Source organism: Schistocerca gregaria, chromosome 3, assembly GCF_023897955.1.
Source record: "Schistocerca gregaria isolate iqSchGreg1 chromosome 3, iqSchGreg1.2, whole genome shotgun sequence".
NCBI lineage: Eukaryota > Metazoa > Arthropoda > Insecta > Orthoptera > Acrididae > Schistocerca > Schistocerca gregaria.
This window is the reverse complement of record NC_064922.1, coordinates 946314251-946330696: the sequence shown is the minus strand read 5'-3', so window position 1 is coordinate 946330696 and position 16446 is coordinate 946314251. Positions and strand designations below refer to the sequence as shown.

The following is a 16446-nucleotide window of genomic DNA, read 5'->3' as shown; positions in this document are numbered from 1 at the left end:
ACTTTATTGACACATTCCTGGGGTCAGATACATCACATGATCACACTGACAGAACCACAGGCACATAGACACAGGAACAGAGCATGCACAATGTCGGCACTAGTACAGTGTATATCCACCTTTCGCAGCAATGCAGGCTGCTGTTCTCCCATGGAGACGATCGTAGAGATGCTGGATGTAGTCCTGTGGAGCGGCTTGCCATGCCATTTCCACCTGGCGCCTCAGTTGGACCAGCGTTCGTGCTGGACGTGCAGACCGCGTGAGACGACGCTTCATCCAGTCCCAAACATGCTCAATGGGAGACAGATCCGGAGATCTTGCTGGCCAGGCTAGTTAACTTACACCTTCTAGAGCACGTTGGGTGGCACGGGATACATGCGGACGTGCATTGTCCTGTTGGAACAGCAAGTTCCCTTACCGGTCTAGGAATGGTAGAACGATGGGTTCGATGACGGTTTGGATGTACCGTGCACCATTCAGTGTCCCCTCGACGATCACCAGAGGTGTACGGCCAGTGTAGGAGATCGCTCCCCACACCATGATGCCGGGTGTTGGCCCGGTGTGCCTCGGTCATATGCAGTCCTGATTGTGGCGCTCACCTGCACGGCGCCAAACACGCATACGACCATCATTGGCACCAAGGCAGAAGTGACTCTCATCGTTGAAGACGACACGTCTCCATTCGTCCCTCCATTCACGCCTGTCGCGACACCACTGGAGGCGGGCTGCACGATGTTGGGGCGTGAGCGGAAGACGGCCTAACGGTGTGCGGGACCGTAGCCCAGCTTCATGGAGACGGTTGCGAATGGTCCTCGCCGATACCCCAGGAGCAACAGTGTCCCTAATTTGCTGGGAAGTGGCGGTGCGGTCCCCTACGGCACTGCGTAGGATCCTACGGTCTTGGCGTGCATCCGTGCGTCGCTGCGGTCCGGTCCCAGATCGACGGGCACGTGCGCCTTCCGCCGACCACTGGCGACAACATCGTTGTACTGTGGAGACCTCACGCCCCACGTGTTTAGCAATTCGGCAGTACGTCCACCCGGCCTCCCGCATGCCCACTATAAGCCCTCGCTCAAAGTCCATCAACTGCACATACGGTTCACGTCCACGCTGTCGCGGCATGCTACCAGTGTTAAAGACTGCGATGGAGCTCCGTATGCCACGGCAAACTGGCTGACACTGACGGCGGCGGTGCACAAATGCTGCGCAGCTAGCGCCATTCGACGGCCAACACCGCGGTTCCTGGTGTGTCCGCTGTGCCGTGCGTGTGATCATTGCTTGTACAGCCCTCTCGCAGTGTCCGGAGCAAGTATGGTGGGTCTGACACACCGGTGTCAATGTGTTCTTTTTTCCATTCCAGGAGTGTATTCAGTTGTCGTTCTTCAAATTGCTCTAAGCACAAGGGGAGTTAAGATCTGAGGTCATCAGTCCCCTAGACTCAGAACTACTTACACCTAACTAAGCTAAGAACAACACACATGTCCATGCCCGAGGCAGGATTGGAACCTGTGAGCGTAGCAGCAGCGCGGTTCCTTAGTGAAGCGGCTAGAACCGCTCGGCCACAACGGCCGGCTTCGTTGTTCTTGCAGGATCTTTTTCCGGCCGCAGCTATTTCGGAGATTTGATGTTTTACCGCATTCCTGATACTGACGGTACACTGGTGAAATGATCTTACTGCAAAATCCCCACTTCATCGCTACATCGGAGATGCTGTGTCTGATCGCCCATGCGTTGACTATAACTCCACGTTCAAACTCGATAACCTGTCATTGTAGCAGCAGTTACCGATCTAACAACTGCGCCAGACACTTGTTGTCGTATACAGGCGTTGCCGACCGCAGCGTTGAATTCTACCTGTTTACATATCTCTGAATACGCATGCCTATAACAGTTTCTTTGGGGCTTTAGGGAAGTTCGTGCTGTGTGCTGCTGTCGAGCAGAACATGCTTAAACGTTAATTGCAAGTATCAACAGAGCTGCGGAGCCCAGCAAAAGCAGGTATGTGAGTGATTGCATTGGAGATCTAGCGAGGGTGGAAACGTAGTACATTAAAATCCCAATGATGACAATTTTTTTAACTGTCTACAGTGCAGGTGTTACATGGGAGAACATTTTCCTGACTTACCGGAATATGTAGCTCTGTTCTTCTGGCAGTGTGCTTTCGCTTCGTTAGTTGAACTTTATGTACTTATTATTGATTTTTTATTTTGTTTACTATTAATTATTCTTGTTATTCTTATTACTATTACCTACGCACGCGTGATGCAATTGTTTGTTTATTCTTGTTGTCACGAGATTATACTGAAAAGAAGCCGCGATTTTTAATCACTCGCACCTCCCAATTTTTAAAGCTCAATCTCCGCATTTTTGGTTTTTGAAGATTGGTAGGCATGCATGTTAAAAGGTTGAAGTAAATACGAAGAAAAACTTAATTTTAATCTGTAGCTCAACTCTTTTATTAATCTGGTACTGAACCAACTGCAAAATACGATTGACTGACTGGCGCCTCCTGTTGCCAGCGATAACCTAACAAAACACTGAATGAAGCGTACAATCAGCTGTTGGTGTCTTCTGTAGTTTGGAAGCTGAATGAGATGTCGTAGCAAAGATGAGCTTCAAACAAGGTCTCTAATCGAGCTTTCAATAAAATAAAAGTAATTTAAACCGCTATTCTGATCAAAAAGGTCCCTTCGCTGTAGGGGGATTACATACACGGCGTAATGATTTCTGCTCTGTACGATGACATTTTGCTTAAATTCACTTTCTGCATTGTACTAAAATCGATTAAAACAGGGCTAGCAGTTCTTTGTGTGAATGAGCTGATGAGATACGTGGAACGGCACGTGTGCAGACGCGAACAGCCCTCGTGACAGAGGTTCGCTGCTCAGCAGGGCTGCGCCTGTCTCCTCAACTCCTAGTCTCCATTCCCAGCCCTCCGCTCGCGTCACTCTCGCCGACTCCGCACTGTTATCAACCCGGAGCCAATTAATTCGCTGGAGTTTGCAAAGTCTTTTTAGAGGCGGAATAAGATTGGGAGTTGGAGCGACTGATGTTAGAAGCTGACTCGCTTTAACGACGGGCGGAAGTTTTAAGTCGGAACGTTGTGCGGGGTCTTTCGAGTCTAGCCGCCGCCCTGTCTTGCCTTTGTGCTCGGCTTGTTGTTTCGGAAGACCGGGCGACGCGGAGCTGAAACGGCGAGGGTGGTTTATGCACGCGGGCGCCTGTGCGGCAAAGGTACGCAGCACCAGGATGTGAGATCGTTCGCTGTAATTGCAGGCATCTGGAAAACACCCTACTGGTTTGACTGGAATACTCTCTTTCAAATTCTGAAGGTGGCAGGGGTAAAATACAGGGAGCGAAAGGCTATTTACAATTTGTACAGAAACCAGATGGCAGTCATAAGAGTCGAGGGGCATGAAAGGGAAGCAGTGGTTGAGAAAGGAGTGAGACAGGGTTGTAGCCTCTCCCCGACGTTATTCAATCTGTATATTGAGCAAGCAGTGAAGGAAACAAAAGAAAAATATGGAGTAGGTATTAAAATTCATGGAGAAGAAATAAAAACTTTGACGTTCGCCGATGACATTGTAATTCTGTCAGAGACTGCAAAGGACTTGGAAGAGCAGTTGAACGGAATGGACAGTGTCTTGAAAAGAGGATATAAGATGAATATCAACAAAAGCAAAACAAGGATAATTGAATGTAGTCAAATTAAATCGGGTGATGCTGAAGGAATTAGATTAGGAAATGAGACACTTAAAGTAGTAAACGAGTTTTGCTATTTAGGAAGTAAAATAACTGATGATGGTCGAAGTAGAGAGGATATAAAATGTAGACTGGCAATGGCAAGGAAAGCGTTTCTCAAGAAGAGAAATTTGTTAACATCGAGTATAGATTTAAGTGTCAGGAAGTCGTTTATGAAAGTATTTGTCTGGAGTGTAGCCATGTATGGAAGTGAAACATGGACGATAACTAGTTTGGACAAGAAGAGAATAGAGGCTTTCGAAATGTGGTGCTACAGAAGAAAGCTGAAGATTAGATGGGTAGATCACGTAACTAATGAGGAGGTATTGAATAGGATTGGGGAGAAGAGAAGTTTGTGGCACAACTTGACTAGAAGAAGGGATCGGTTGGTAGGACATGTTTTGAGGCATCAAGGGATCACAAATTTAGCATTAGAGGGCAGCGTGGAGGGTAAAAATAGTAGAGGGAGACCAAGAGATGAGTACACTAAGCAGATTCAGAAGGATGTAGGTTGCAGTAGGTACTGGGAGATGAAGCAGCTTGCACAGGATAGAGTAGCATGGAGAGCTGCATCAAACCAGTCTCAGAACTGAAGACAACAAGAACCCTACTGGTAGTATTACGATAAATGAAATGGCGCAAGAACTTCATCGCGCAGTTACTGATTATATGCTGAACCAAGACGGAAGGAAGTTTACAGGTTATTGGATTGTCAACAATTGATTCGGTATGTAGAGAACAGCACACGACATAACTACAGCAGAACGTAGAAATGAGCTAAGGAATCAAGACTTAACTTCTGAGGTCATCAGACCCCCAGAACTTAGAACTACTTAAACCTAACTAACCTAAGGACATCACACACATCCATGCCCGAGGCAGGATTTTTCGAACCTGCGACCGTTGTAGCAGCGCGGTTCTGGACTGAAGCGCCTAGAACCGCTCGGCTACAACGGACGGCCCTAACTGATTCCGAGCGAGCTCTGATTTCTCTTGTTTCATTACGATGGCAATTTCTTTCTATGTGGCTTAGCGTGAATAATATATTTTCTCTGTCGGAGGAGAGAGTTCATCATTAAAATTTCATGAAGAGATCTCGTCACAACGAAAAAGGAATCTGTTTCAATGATTGCCACACCACCTTCCGTGTCTTATCCGTGATACTCCATCGCATATTTCGCGATAATACAAAACTTCTTTGACATTAACAATGTCCTCCGTCAGTCGTGTGTTGCACGAATGCTATACCTCGCAGTAGAAGATGGCGGATAAGCATAGTGTAGACAGCACTTTCTCAGTAGATGCGTTGTATCTTCTAAGGGTTTTGCCAATTAAATGCAGTCTTTGATTCACATTCCGCACAGCATTATCTATATGATCGTACCAATTTAATTTGTTCCTAATTGTAATCCCTAGGTATTTAGGTGAAATGACAGACTTTAGACTTGTGTGATTTATCGTGTAACCGAAATTTAACCTTTTTAGTATTCAAGTGAATGTTGAATGACCTCAAAATGATTCAAATGGTTCTGAGCACTATTGGACTTAACATCTGGGGTCATCAGTCCCCTAGAGCATAGAACTACTTAAACCTAACTAACCTAAGGACAGCACACACATCGATGCCCGAGGCAGGAATCGAACCTGCGACCGTAGCGGTCGTTCGGTTCCAGACTGAAGAGCCTAGAACCTCACGGCCACGAGGGCCGGCGAATGACCTCATACTGTTCTTTATTTCATTATTTAGAGTCAATTGCCGCTTTTTGCACCATACTTTATTTAACTCATCAATTACAGTAAAAACGAAATGTAACCACTTTTTGTTTTCATTTCAGGTAAGAACCAGAGTATGGACAAGGAACAAGCATTTGCCAGATATGGTGTTTCGCGCAGTTCGTAAGTTAATCATCCAAATTTCTACAGTCATTAAAAAATAGCTTTTTGCTGTACGATCCTTCAATCTCCACTCGACTACGCGTTTGATGGTTCAAATGGCTCTGAGCACTATGGGGCTTAACTACTTTGGTCATCAGTCCCCTAGAACTTAGAACTACTTAAACCTAACCTAAGGAACTTCCTGGCAGATTAAAACTGTGTGCCCGACCGAGACTCGAACTCGGGACCTTTGCCTTTCACGGGCAAGTGCTCTACCAACTGAGCTACCGAAGCACGACTCACGTCCGGTACTCACAGCTTTACTTCTGCCAGTATCCGTCTCCTACCTTCCAAACGTTACAGAAGCTCTTCTGCGAAACTTGCAGAACTAGCACTCCTGAAAGAAAGGATACTGCGGAGACATGGCTTAGCCACAGCCTGGGGGATGTTTCCAGAATGAGAGTTTCACTCTGCAGCGGAGTGTGCGCTGATATGAAACTTCCTGGCAGATTAAAACTGTGTGCCCGACCGAGACTCGAACTCGGGACCTTTGCCTTTCACGGGCAAGTGCTCTACCAACTGAGCTACCGAAGCACGACTCACGTCCGGTACTCACAGCTTTACTTCTGCCAGTATCCGTCTCCTACCTTCCAAACTTTACAGAAGCTCTTCTGCGAAACTTGCAGAACTAGCACTCCTGAAAGAAAGGATACTGCGGAGACATGGCTTAGCCACAGCCTGGGGGATGTTTCCAGAATGAGATTTTCACTCTGCAGCGGAGTGTGCGCTGATATGAAACTTCCTGGCAGATTAAAACTGTGTGCCCGACCGAGACTCGAACTCGGGACCTTTGCCTTTCACGGGCAAGTGCTCTACCAACTGAGCTACCGAAGCACGACTCACGTCCGGTACTCACAGCTTTACTTCTGCCAGTATCCGTCTCCTACCTTCCAAACTTTACAGAAGCTCTTCTGCGAAACTTGCAGAACTAGCACTCCTGAAAGAAAGGAAGTTTGGAAGGTAGGAGACGGATACTGGCAGAAGTAAAGCTGTGAGTACCGGACGTGAGTCGTGCTTCGGTAGCTCAGTTGGTAGAGCACTTGCCCGTGAAAGGCAAAGGTCCCGAGTTCGAGTCTCGGTCGGGCACACAGTTTTAATCTGCCAGGAAGTTTCATATCAGCGCACACTCCGCTGCAGAGTGAAAATCTCATTCTGGCTAACCTAAGGACATCACACACATCCATGCCCAAAGCAGGATTCGAACCTGCGACCATAGCAGTCGCGCGGTTCCGGACTGCGCGCCTAGAACCGCTAGACCACCGCGGCCGGCACGCGTTTGATATTTCAGAAACAATTCACGACTGTATGTCGAAATAAGTATTGAAGTTTGGCAGTTTCATATATAAAGGGCTTAGTTCAATAGTAGTGTAAGTCCAATACCTCCACTTTTCTGTCTTTAATGGTTCTGACATTAATGGTCCAAACAAACAGAAAGAAAGGTTCATCTCTAGCGAGAAGCCATATGCTTGAATATTTCTGGTATTATCTCAACTGCACATTTTTAGCGCTCATTTACCTTTAGGACTGTGTGTCTCAGAATGAACAAAAGTGGACTTGTACCACTATTGAAATAAGCCCTTCATATGTGGTTTGTATGTAATTGATGAAGAACAAACAGGGACTGTATGCTTGCTGTACAGCATGGTATCGATCCGAAACGTGAGCTGTGCGTAAACGGGAGGAGAGGAAAATTAGTCCACTCGAGAAGTGGCTCTACAAAACTACATAACTAAATGACCTGATAAAATAAGAAACTGGTAGTGACTAGCAAAAATAAGAGAGTAGAAAAGGCAACAGAAAACGCTTCAAGAAGCAGGGAGACGTTTTGTAGGAATAGTGATGCAGCACCCAGATATTCATAACATGGCGCTGGTAGGAAAAGTAGAGGAAAATAATAGCGGATATAGAAAAGCGCAGAATATGCAAAATAGGTAACGGAGGAGGTGGGGTGTAGTAGGAAAACTGAAGTGAAAAGAGAAACACAAGGGAGTAATAGATCAAGCATGGATGATACGATTCGTTACTAGTTTGTTGTGACGGTTATGTTGGTGCAATAAGGAAGTCAAATTGTTTACAGTTCATCTTAAGGAAACCTCCGAGTTTTGGGAGCCCCGTCACCAATGCCACTTGCCTCTAGTACGGGAATGTCAGAGACAGGTGTGACGCACACTAATAGCACTGTTTGTCGTAGATGGAACCCACCTCCTCCCTCAAGGAAAGCAGCCTTTTAAATGCGTAACGGTTCTAGATACCGGACGACGGATGTTAGCAAGGGTTTTATTGTTGAAAATAACTCAGAAAAATGTTCAAATGTGTGTGAAATCTTATGGGACTTAACTGCTAAGGTCATCAGTCCCTAAGTTTACACACTACTTAACCTAAATTATCCTAAGGACAAACACACACACCCATGCCCGAGGGAGGACTCGAACCTCCGCCGGGATCAGCCGCACAGTCCATGACTGCAGCGCCTTAGACTTGAAAGTAACTGATCAAAGGTCAGGTGTTGTTTATAAATAATTCGCGTGGTTTTTGTCATTCCGATTTTTCGCGCTTACACGGAAATCGAGGAGGACAGTAGACCGAGAGAGAGAGACAGCCGAAGACTATCTCTACCGTGAATTCTTACGTCTAGGGCAAAGAGAATGTCGTGCTACTGCCTCTCTGTCTATTCTGTATCTGCCCTCATCTTCGTCTCTCCGGAGTACTAAAAGAGTTCTCAATACATGATTGTGCATTCACGGAAACATAAGGGCAAAATTTTGCTTTGCAAATTTTCAGAGAGATGCATACGACTCTCCTTTGCTTTTATCTGAGCGGGAGGCGGACATCACTGTTACGTTATCCAGCCATTTGAGGATTCCCATTCGTGTTGTTTGAGTTGCAAACCTGGGCGGTTGTTGCATAGAGTACGGTGACTTTACCACTCGCATTTGCTGATTGATAAACGCAGGAAAAATAAGTACGAGTAAATCAGCGGGGATGCGTGTTTCCGCCGCGGTCGGGGTAGGATGCGCGCATCGAATTCCATGGTGACGTTATCTCGCTGGAGAGAATTAGCGCTGCGGGAAATAAACCGCCCCACTGCTTTAAAAACGACCCAGCTCATGCATAATTGATACGTATTCGTGCAGCGACCGGGGACACGTATTATCAGGTCTCGCGGCACAAGTTTTATCCGTCGTATGAATATGACGATCTTGCGACTCGGAAGTTGGAGGACTGCGCGTGATGAGGTACAGGCACTGACGGATACACGGGGGAAAACAAACAGGGAGGATGGATGAGACGCGGAGGCGAAAAAAATGAGGCGCGCGAGTTTATTCACCCCCGGTTCCGGTGATAACCCCAGGGACCTGTGCAGTACCCGCGCCCTGTTCCCGGGGCGAAATTTGCAAAGCAAAAGCGGCGGTGTCTGCGGCCACTGAAGCCCAGACCGGACAGATTAGTATGCATTTGGCGGGCGCAGGGCCGAAGCCATCGGCGCGTCGATGCCCTCATCTCCCGTCGCTGCTGTCGACTGTCACCCGTGTTCATCACAGCAAGGTGGCCGCCGCCACACTCTACGGGACCATCTGGCCGTAGTTAATTTCCTTCTTCCGGCTACAGCAGTATGGCTGCTTTCGGAAGGTTGTCCATTTGCCAGTTTTGTTATACCACGCGACACTCTTTCCTTCACTAATTCCGTAAGAGATTATGCGGAGATTTTTGAGAATAAAACCGGTAGATCACTTGAAATATACCGATTCACTGCGTCATTTTCGCAGCTTTCATCATTAGATCTGTAATTGACATTTCAATAACGTTGTTGTGGTCTTCAGTCCTGAGACTGGTGTGATGCAGCTTGTAATGGTACTTGCATTACGTAAACATTACGGCACCTCACCTGAACCTCTCGATACCAGCTATATTCTACTGTGTTTCTGCAAAGTAGCTGACATATTTCTGAGACAACATTCATATTTGATTTCATTTGTGACACATCGATATGTTTATATTGCAATGATATTATTCTTATGTGTATTCTTTCTTTTGTCACTATGATCTTTGACGTACTTGTAACTGTGATTTTTGGGCGCGTAAGAGAGTCGGACCTTGAGAGAGTCAAGTCTTGGACATCATGTTGGAAAGACGAATATTGTAGTCAGCTGATAAAATGTGAACTTTAACAGTGACTGTGATGAAGATGTTTTCAAGTATGTTTTGTATTGTGAAGTGATGTTTGTGTGTCACGTGACATTGCAATAAAAGCAATTAAAAGGAAGTGTAACTTAATTTCGGAGTGCTGTTTTTTTTTTTTTTTTTTTTTTACATCACCATTGTCCAGCAATAGTGTAACCTTCAAGAATGGTTTGTGAAGCGCATCTACAAAACTATAGCAGAATAAAACCTAGGCCTCTTTGCAAGCTTGGAATCATAACCACCTAGATTTTCACCGATTGAGCCATGATTTTACGACGAGACCAGCGTGGGAAACACAAAAAGATGAGTGCCTAGTTTTTTCATTATTACATGAAATGACTATTAACAGTGCTCTAATGACACCTGCCAAATAATATGACTGTTGTTGCCCGATAATGCAGTACTTAGCGACGTCAGCAACACCACAATCGTTATAAAATTTTGACCTTTGTTGTGGTAGTGTTGTTAGAAGCGCTCCATGATATTCTATCCTGTGCGAGCTGCTTCATCTCCCAATACCTACTGCAGCCTACATCCTTCTGAATCTCCTTAGTGTATCCATCCCTTTGTCTCCCTCAACCACTTTTACCCTCCACGCTGTCCTCCAATACTAAATTGGTGATCCCTTGATCCCTTAGAATATGCCCTACCAACCGATCCCTTCTTCTAGTCAAGTTGTTCAGAAATTTCTCTTCTCTCCAATTCGTTTCAATACCTCCTCATTAGTTATGTGATCTACCCATCTAATTTGCTCCGTTCTTCTGTAGCACCACATTTCGAAATCTCTTCTTGTGTAAACTATTTATCGTCCACGTTTCACTTCCATACGTGGCTACACTCCCTACAAATACTTTCAGAAACGCCTTCCTGACACTTAAATCTATACTCGATATTAAACAAATTTCTTCCTTCAGAAACGCTGTACTTGGCATTGCCAATCTACAATAACGTAAGAATGAAAATTTTATGTATGTATTACCAGTCGCCAGAGGTAAAAAAAGTTGATAAAAAGTTAACTAAAACAATTAAGAGTTCACAGATAAAATTCATTGTAAATTACAATAAGAGCTATGCTTAATCAGCGTATCATCTGCCAAGTTTCAGTAAAGTTTTGTGCCAAGTTTGAAGCTGATGCCACACTGAGGCAGAAGTTTTCTTCCATCTACATCTACATGGTTACTCTGAAGTTCACACTTAATTGCCTGGCAGAGGGTTCATCGAACCATTTTCATACTACTTCTCTACCATTCCACTCTCGAATGGCGCGTGGGAAAAAGGAACACCTAAATCTTTACGTTCGAGCTCTGATTTCTCTTATTTTATTATGATGATAATTTCTCCCTACCTTGGTGGCTGGCAACAAAATATTTTCGCATTCGGAAGAGAAAGTTGGTGATTGAAATTTCGTAAATAGATCTTGCCGCAAAGAAAACCGCCTTTGTTTCAGCGACTGCCACCTCAACTCGCGTATCGTATCAGTGACACACTCGCCGATATTGCGCGATAACACGAAACGAGCTGCCTTCTTTGTACTTTTTCGATGTCCTCAGTTAATCCTTCAGGGTAAGAAGCCCATACCGCGCAGCAATATTCCAGTAGAGGACGGACAAGTGTAATGTAGGCTGTCTTTTTAGTCGGTTTGTCGCATCTTCTAAGTGTTCTTCCAACAAAGCGCAGTCTTTGTTTCGCCTTGCCCACAATAATATCTACGTGGTCTTTTCAATTTAAGGTGCTCGTAATTGTAATTCCTAGGTACTTAATCGAATTGACAGCCCTTAGATTTGTGCGATTTATCGTATACCCAAAATTTATCGGATTTCTTTTAGTATCCACGTGGATGACCTCACACTTTCCTTTGTTTAATGTCAAATCCCACTTTTCGCATCATACACTAACTCTCTGGATCATTTTGTAACTGGAATTGATTGTGTGATGATTTTACCAGACGGTGAGTTACAGCGTCATCTGCAAACAATCTAAGAGGGCTGCTCATATTATCACCTAAATCATTTATGTAAATCAGGAACAACAGAGGGCCTATGACACTACCTCGCGGAACGTCAGATATCAGTTCTCTTCTACTCGATGATTTACCGTTCATCACTACGAACTGTGACCTCTCTGAGAGGAAATCACGAATCCAGTCACACAACTGAGACGATACTCCATAGGCACGCAATTTAATTATCAGTCGCTTGTGAGGAACGGAATCAAAAGCCTTCTGGAAATCTAGGAATATGGAATCGATCTGAGATCCCTTCTCGATAGTACTCATTACTTCATGGGAATAAAGAGCTAGCTGCGTTGCACAAGAATTTCGCTATTCGTCTGCGCCACATCATCGATAATGATGGCAGGCATATCGAACATGTCATAACCTGAATCCGAGTATCTGTAGTGACGTTTACATGTCGAATAAAGTTTGTGTACACCGTAGTTTGTAACTAATTTACGTTTTTTTTTCATATAGTTGAATACTTCTCACCCTGTACATACAGAGGGGTCGAAAAAAATGTATCCACTGTTTAAAAGTCCATTACTTGCAAACTAATCCACGGAGTTGTCTCATTTTTGGTGAAAGTGTAGCTTAAAGTCCAACTTAAAGATCTCACTGTAGGTGTTCGAAATGGTCACCATTAACATCAACACACAGACGATGCTGTCGAACTGCAGCGTGAACTACTGACTCCAACGTGTTTAGTTGGATATTTGCACGTGAATGTACGATGGATTCTCGGAGTTCATCCAATGTGTGTGGCTTTTGTCGATAAACGACGTCCTTTAGCGTTTTGAAGACAGCAAAGTGGAAGTGCAACATCCCACGATTGCTACACGCATTGAATTAGGGACGACCCAGATCGTAGAATGGAGTACTGCGAGTGGTTTACTAACAAGGTGCGCAGCGATGAAGAGTTTGCAGAGATGATTGTATGGTCTGATGAGGCACGGTTCAAACTCAGTGGTACAGTAAATCGCCACAACTGCATGTACTGGGCCGCCGAAAGTCCGAACGTCCATGTAGACAAAGCCGTGCATTTGTCAGAAGTGTGGTGTGGGTTGTCTTACTGGGACTTCAATGGGCCATTCTTCTTTGACGGCAGTTACCGGTGAGGTGTACCTTCAGAAGCTTCAGACATCCATTTTACCTGCCATCCGTGACTTGTATGGAGGCGGAAGAGTTGACTTTCAACAAGATGGTGCCCCAGGCCACTACCGAAATCGTGTTAGGGTGTATCTCGTCGAAAATATACCAGGAATATGGATAGGCCGTAGAGGTGCTGTGGAGTATCCACCACGTTCCCCAGACCTAACTCATCTGGACTTTTACCTGTGTGGAACACTAAAGGACGTCATTTATCCACAAAAGCAACGCACATTGGATGAACTTCCAGAATCCATCGTACATTCATGTGCAAATATCAAACTGAACACGTTGCAGTCAGTAGTTCGTGCTGCAGTTCGGCGGCATCGTTTGTGAGTGGATGTTGGCGGTGACCATTTCGAACACATACAGTGATATCTTTAAGTTCGACTTTAAGCTACACTTTCACTAAAAATGATGCAACCCCGTCAATTAGTTTGCTAGTTATGGATTTTTAAACAATGCATACATTTTTTTGGACCCCTATGTATAAAGAGATCGGGTTACTGAACTTGTTTGCTATTGTAACTGCTTATTGAGTCGTTGCAGCCTCTGATGATGTGTGGCTGGTTCCGGCGGAGGTTCGAGTCCTCTCTGGGGCATGGGTGTGTGCGTTTGTCATTAGGATAAATTAGGTTAAGTAGTGTGTAAGCTTAGGGACTGATGACCTTAGCAGTTAAGTCCCATAAGATTTCACACGTTTGAACATTTTTCTGTTGATGTGTCCATCACCGGAGGACGAAACATTAGGCAGAGAAATATTCCTTGAACCATAGCCCAATGCCCCAAACCAGATTTAATGGAAAAAAGCAAACAGTGGACTGTGCGCGGTCCTAAGTGAACACTCGGAGAACCGCACACAGTAGGCTGTGGCGTTGGTCGGCGGCCACCCCGCTCGGCGACCTCCCGCTCAGCTGACGAGTGAGGACGCAGGGATCGCGTTACCGCAGCTGTGTCGCTGTGCCACAGTTTGGATTGGGCAGTGACGCCGTGCTGCGCCGGCCGCAAGAAGTGCCTCTCGTACAAGGCCGCGCTGCTGGGTGCGCACTTGCCACAGTGTCGCCGCGAGCATCGTCTTGCGCCACATCGAAAATTCACGCTCTTCTCGACAGCCGACTTAAAATTACACTACTCGCCAGTAAAATTGCTACACCAAGAAGAAATGCAGATGATAAACGGCTATTCATCGGAAAAATATATTATACTAGAACTGACTGACATGTCATCACATTTTCACTCAATTTGGGTGCATATATCCTGAGTAATCAGTACCCAGAACAACCACCTCTGGCCGCAATAACTGCTTCGATACGCCAGGGCATTGAGTCAAACAGAGCTTGGATGGCGTGTACAGTTACAGCTGCCCATGCAGGTTCAACACGATACCACAGCTCATCAAGAGTAGCGACTGGCGTATTGTGACGAGCCAGTTGCTCGGCCACCATTGACCAGACGTTTTCAATTGGTGAGAGCTCTGTAGAATGTGCTGGCCAGGGCACCAGTCGAACATTTTCTGTATCCAGAAAGGCCCGTACAGGACCTGCAACATGCGGTCGTGCATTATCCTGCTGAAATGTAGGGTTTCGCAGGGTAGAGCCACGGGTCGTAACACACCTGAAATGTAACGTCCAATGTTCAGAGTCCCGTCAATGCGAACAAGAGGTGACCGAGACGTATAACGAATGGCACCCCATACCATCACGCCGGGTGATACGCCAGTATGGCGATGACGAATACACGCTTCCATTGTGCGTTCGCTGCGACGTCGCCAAACACGGATGCGACCATCATGATGCTGTGAACAGAACCTGGAATCATCTGAAAAATGACGTTTTGCCATTCGTGCACCCAGGTTCGTCGTCGAGTACACCATCGCAGGCGCTCCTGTCTGTGGTGCAGCGTCAAGGGTAACCGCAGCCATGGTCTCCCAGCTGGTAGTCCATGCTGCTGCAAACGTCGTCGAACTGTTCGTGCAGATGGTTGTTGTCTTGCAAACGTCCTCATCTGTTGACTCAGACATCAAGACGTGGCTGCACGATCCGTTACAGTCATGCGAATAGCATTCCTGTCATCTCGACTGCTAGTGAAACGTGGCCGTTGGGATCCAGCACGGCGTTCCGTATTACCTCCTGTACACACCGATTCCATATTCTGCGGTAACAATCATTGGATCTCGACCAACGCGAGCAGTAATGTTACGATACGATAAACCGCAATTGCGTTAGGCTGCAATCCGACATTTATCAAAGTCGGAAACGTAATGGTACGCATTTCTCCTCCTTACACGAGGCATCACAACGACATTTCGCCAGGCAACGCTGGTCAACTGCTCATGTCAGCACGTTGTAGTTGTCGCCACCGGTTCCAACCTTGTGTGAATGGTCTGAAAAGCTAATCATTTGGATATCGCAGCATGGTCTTCCTGTCGGTTAAATTTCGCGTCTGCAGCCCGTCATCTTCGTGGTGTAGCAATTTTAATGGCCAGTAGTGTAGTAGCTGAAAATTGAAGGACATCTGGCATTTGTTTGAAACTGAGGAAATTCGTGTATTTTTATTACACAATCTGAGTTCAATACCTGTTTGTAATTTATTGGTTATTACAGTTCAGCGCTGCAGTTGCTATATGCCGTCGTAACCAGTATCAGTTTCATTCAAATCATGGGTGAAATTTAGCTTAAAAGAAACAAATTAGACTCAAAATGTGCATATACTGATGCTGCTAGGGCCAGACGAAACTGCCATTCTCCGGCCATAACTGTCGGATTTTTGATTGCAATGACAGATGGCTTCCCTGAACTACAACATATGAAATATTAACTAACTTTATTACATTAATGAATAAAAATAATGTTAATGATGATGGTGGTTGGTTTGTGGGGGCGCTCAAATGTGCTGTCATCAGCGCCCGTAGAAAGTCCCAATTTTTACGCAGTCCAATGTAGCCACTGTCACGAAAGATGTGCACGCTGCCAAACAGGTTGGTCCAGAATTTTACCGTGCGGGTATACTGGCGCTGGTTCCAAGATGGCGTAAGGCAGTTAAGAGGGGTGGAAGTTATGTGTGAGAAATGAAAATATTGTTCCTAAAGGATGTATCTACACACTGTAAAACTTTCAAACATGTAGAATAAATGAGGGATTTTAAAAAAAAGTAGTGTGCATTTCTTTTGGCGTGACCTTCGTACATAGATTGTTATGGCCCATTGCTTACAAACGAGCATCTAGGTAATGGCAAAGCCGGATGGCTGTTTGCTTGCTACTGTTGTTGACATCTTTGGAAAATAGTTGGAGGACAGTGAAACCAAAAGTCCTTCGTTCATCACAGAATTGTTAGTGCACCGAAATGTCACTGTGCAATGCAAGTTGAGTCTGCCTGTGCCGCACGTGTTGCATAACAACTTTCACGCCCCCACTTCTTCGCCGATGAACTTGTAGTGATACGAATAT

The 16446-nt window shown here is 45.6% G+C and overlaps 1 protein-coding gene and 4 non-coding genes across 5 annotated transcripts in view; 2 read left to right on the top strand and 3 right to left on the bottom strand.

Moving 5' to 3' along the window:
• The window catches only part of LOC126355878 (low-density lipoprotein receptor-related protein 2), a 1254105-nt gene that overhangs the window by 521584 nt on the left and 716075 nt on the right, over window positions 1-16446 (top strand). The gene's annotated exons all lie outside the window — the stretch shown is intronic.
• Trnas-uga (transfer RNA serine (anticodon UGA)) lies at window positions 5837-5911 on the bottom strand. Its single transcript has one exon. It is a non-coding gene; the product is annotated as a tRNA-Ser (tRNA).
• Window positions 6137-6211, bottom strand: Trnas-uga (transfer RNA serine (anticodon UGA)). The gene has a single exon. It is a non-coding gene; the product is annotated as a tRNA-Ser (tRNA).
• On the bottom strand, window positions 6437-6511 carry Trnas-uga (transfer RNA serine (anticodon UGA)). Its single transcript has one exon. It is a non-coding gene; the product is annotated as a tRNA-Ser (tRNA).
• Window positions 6689-6763, top strand: Trnas-uga (transfer RNA serine (anticodon UGA)). The gene has a single exon. It is a non-coding gene; the product is annotated as a tRNA-Ser (tRNA).